The following is a 4,710-nucleotide window of genomic DNA, read 5'->3' as shown; positions in this document are numbered from 1 at the left end:
TGGCGCTGGGCACGCCGCAGCCGCAGCTGCTGCTCGAAACAGGCAGGCACCTCAGGCTAATGAAGATATAATACATGTATTTCTAGCTGAATGCATAGTTCTGTTCAGGTTTTTAATTCGTGGACCCAATACCAATACACTTTACAGAACAGACCCATAGCTTCGGTCAGTGCCATGGATTCTGAATCAACATGAGAGGAATTGACTGGGGGAAGAAGACGGGCGTGCTTTGAGGTGTGCGTTAACACGTGGCAGCAGATAAGGCGGGTCTCACGCGAGGAGAAGAAAGACCTGGTCGTATAAGATTTTCTTCCGTAAGTAGGAAGCTCACGAACTTCAGCTACCAAGTACGCCATCATAGAGTGATCTTTCTCCTTACTTTCCGGGGCCAGTTTCAGCCTTTTCTGTTTGGCGACCACTCTAGAAAGTCATTATGCACTCAAGCCTGGGAACTTCCAGTAGGCGGCAACTCGAGACGGCTAACTTTGCTAGCTAACACTAGTGGAAAAAGGGCCTTTGGTCGCGGTTCGCAACTGCCATTAGTCGCGGTTGCGCAACCGCGACCAAATAGGCGCGACTAAAGCCCCCCCCCCCCCTTTAGTCGCGGTTGCTTAAGAACCGCGACTAAAGGCCCGTCCACGTGGGCGCCAGGCGGCCGTCGGGGCGGAGGACCTTTAGTCGCGGTTCTTCTGGCCAACCGCGACTAAAGGCCGCCGCAGGTTTAGGGTTTTAGCCCCCCCCCTAAACCTGTTTTCTGTTTAATTTGTATTGTTTTATTTCTTTTGTGCTTTATTTTAATTTTGAAGGAGTTTCACATATTCTACGGTACTACATACATGCATATGAATGTACAATTTCAAACAAATTTGAAATTATAACCAAAAAGAATTCAAGAGGAATATACAATATATATTCAATATCATCGGATGACCATATACAATTTTAACAAGTTTCCATACATAATTTAATGCATATAAAGTTCTACGTCCTCGTAATGCTGTTCTCCTTTAGGATGGAGGACTTCCCTCCTGAACCATCCAGCTAGTTCCTCTTGAAGTGGTCGGAAGCGAGCTTCTGGACTAAGCATCATCCGGAGGTTATTCCTCTGAGCATTGGTATCACTCGGAACCCGCTCAGAGGTGTATCTCCGGATAATCTCACAGACATAGTATCCACATAGATTGGTCCCCGCTGGCTGAATATCCCCACCATTCTTAGCCTTTGACCTTTTGAATTCTAGCTCTTTTTTGAATTCACCGACCTTTGTATCTACGAACCGTCTTCAAACCCTACGAGGCAAAGAAAATTAAATGAACAAGAGAGTTATTAGTTACTTGATATTAGGAAATGAACGAAATAGGCCGATCGATATAGAGCGCAAATGAATGAAAATAATTACTTCTGCAGCATTCTTCTCATGCCGCCCCAAAGCTTTGGATCCATATTCAGAGAGTCGTGGACGAGACATTCTGAGGTGTCAACTTTAATTACTAGCAGAATCCAGTGGAACCTGCGGACACGATACATGCACAGTACGTCATGCATAACTCATCGATTAGCCGGCCACATACCATGCATGGAGTAAACAAAAGAGAATGTGCTCAAGACAGAAACACTCACCCAAAATGGTAAGGAAATAGAATATCACTTTTGAGTTCCTGCTTTGTAAGAAACTGCCACAGGTCTGCCTCCATGTCGGCGGGGTGATGCTCCAACACATATCCATTAACGATGTGTGGGTCAATGAACCCAACATCATGGATGTTCCTTACTCTGCATTCCTTAATCTTCATTCTGCATGTATAATAGCGGACACAACAATATAGTTAGGACATATATATAGTGCAGGCAATATGAACGAGATGGGGTAGAAATAAATCACTTACAGAACGTAGCAACTGATGATAGATTTGTCGAGCTCGCGCAGATTGAAAAGCTGGAACAATTCACTCAGATGAATTTGTACATAGTAATGTTTGAAGTGATGCTCATATCTAACTTCCGCATAAATATATTCTTTGGCGTTTTTATTTTTTATTAACCCTTGTACCATTTCAGCAGACCTTTCATTTGTGGAGGTAGATCCTCTTCCTGCGCAGGCTCGACAAGAGGCCCATTCTTCACATATGTAATTACTACCTCCTTCGCTGGCGCCTCATCAAGGCCTAACAGTTCACGAAGAGTAATACCTAAGTTGGCCGCTTGTTCTCTGGCACTCGTTACAGTCAATCCATGTGCTGCCGCAGCTGCTATGATATCGGGGTCATCCGGACCGGCGGCTTTCACTATAAGCGGGGCAATCGATTGTTTACTTTGTTCCCCGAGCTGGGCAACTCGTTTCCCGCTTTTTTTACTTTCTAATTTCGTTTTCTCGGCCTCCTCCAAGGCTTTGTTCTCCTGGTTCTCCGCCCGCTCTTTCTTCTCCTTCAACATGAGTGCCTGCCTACGAAGTTCACGTGCATAGTCGTCAGGCAGATTCTTCGCGGCTTGGGACGGTGTGCTCAAAAATGACTTAGCCCACTTCTTTTGCTCATCAGAAAATACTGGCTTGGGCTCGGGCTCTCTTTTCTTCTTGCAGTCCGCCTTCCATTTCTCATGATCAGCAGCCGCGGCCGCGGCAGTTTCCTCGGCACTACGTTCCCAAGGCCTTGTGGGGAGAGGCTTCAGTGATGGCTCCGGTACCTTTGTGGTCTTAGGTACATAAGGGCCCGGGTTAATAATCCAGGACTGCTTCTACTTCTTTGCCGGAGGTGGATTGGGGGGCGGCGTCTGATCACCCGCCGGACGAGGACTGGGGGGCGGCGTCTGATCACCCGCCGGACGTTGTGGACTGGGGGGCATCGGCTGACGTGACGGAGGTGTAGGTGAACCGCCACCACCACCACCACCACCACCACCGCCACCGCCACCACCACCACCGTAGGGGGGTGGACTTGTTGTCCTTGGCGCCTCGCCTGGAAACTTGATAAACTTCTTTTGCCATAGAATGAAATGGCGCTTGACATCTCCAAGTCTTTTCTCCCCTTCAGGTGTAGCAATGTCAATCTCCAGGTGCTCAAACCCTTGGACTATGTCCTCCACCGTGACACGAGCATAGCCATCTTGAATGGGGTTGTTATGGTGGAGTGCTCCAGGTAAACATGGTAAAGCACTGCCGATGGCTACCTTCATGGACATGTTCCCGATAGGATAATACAGATGACATTCTTTCATCTCCTTTATATCGTCCACGGGGTAGCGAGGAGGCTCCGGTGCATTAATTTTGACCACCAGAGGCTCCGGTGCAGTAATTTCGATCGTTGGTGCATCTGCACCAGCCGGTGGGGCCTCCGTGGAAGCCACGCTGCTTCTCCGCTGCTGGCTTCCGAGATCCGCTGGATGATCTTCATGCTGCGCCCGAGCTGCATCTCTTTCGGCTACTAGTACACTCACGGTTTTCTTCATCACATCCATTTCCGATGCCAACCGCGCCACAACATCTGCTTCCCGATCCATCTTTCTCTTCCGGCTTCTGTAACCGTACGGGTCATCGTTTTGGGGGAACCCTATTTTCCACGGAATGTGCCCCATGCCTCGTACACGTCCTCCGTGTTCAGGATTCCCGAGGGCTTTTGTCAGCGCGTCGTTCTCTCTGTTGAACTTGATCTTCCCCTCTTGAGCATCCCTCATTGCGTCAATAAGGGCTTGGGTGGGTTTAATTATTTTGCCCCGGTAAACACACTCCCCTGTCTCCGGGTTCAGCGTTCCCCCATGCCCGTACCACCAGCTTTTGGCCCTTGGGTCCCATCCCTCCGTACCTGGACGGATTCCTCGCGCCCTCAGCTCGTTCTCCATCTTCTCCCACCTAGGCTCCCAAAGGCGATACCCTCCTGGACCCATAATATGATTGTACTCCTTCTTAGCCGCATTTTCCTTATTTTTTTCGATATTTGAATGAACTGCTCCGATTTCTTTTGCTTCACAAATTCTGGCCAATCATGTTTCAGTTTCTCATATTGTCCTTTGAAATCCGGAGTCTTGTTCTGCTTGACAAAGTCATGGGCTAGATTTTGCTTGAATTTCCGGAATGCGTCGGCCATCTTATGAAGAGCGAACTGTTTGACTAGCCTCCTCCTCTCCTTGTTTTCCTCAATCTTGTTACCCTCCTCATCGAATTTGTTGTATTCCGGAGGTAGAACAAAATGTTCCATAAGCTTCTTGAAGCAATCTTTTTTTGTTCTCTTATCGACAAAAGTGAAACCAGCAATTCGTGGCTTCTTTGGCTTATTCCACTCCTGGACGGTGATCGAGACATTGTCTCTAACAACGGCTCCGCATTGGTTGACAAACTTGGTGGCGTTCTTGCGGGGCTCCAGCGGCCTGCCGGTTGCACTATCGACAACCTCGATGGTGCATGTTTCTCCTTGTTTCATCGTCTTGGTTGCGCCACGCTTTGACGACGTACTCGATTGTTTCGACGATCCGGCCGAGGGCTAAAATAAGAAAGAGAGTCGCGCGCGTTAGTACACACATATTTATTCAAATCAGTTAGTTTGTATCACCAGAGGCTCAATGTATATATATACCTCAGTGCCGGAGGTGGTTGCTACTTCCATTTGAAGATCGTCGTTTATCGACGTTTGTTCGGCATCATCTTGCTGACGGCGCCCTTCATCTTCACCGTCAAGGTTCAGATAAGAAGAGATATCATCTTCTTCTTGTCCGGTCGGC

The sequence above is a fragment of the Triticum aestivum genome, chromosome 1A, assembly GCF_018294505.1.
Source record: "Triticum aestivum cultivar Chinese Spring chromosome 1A, IWGSC CS RefSeq v2.1, whole genome shotgun sequence".
In the NCBI taxonomy this organism is placed as follows: domain Eukaryota; kingdom Viridiplantae; phylum Streptophyta; class Magnoliopsida; order Poales; family Poaceae; genus Triticum; species Triticum aestivum.
Note: the sequence above shows the minus strand (reverse complement) of the source record.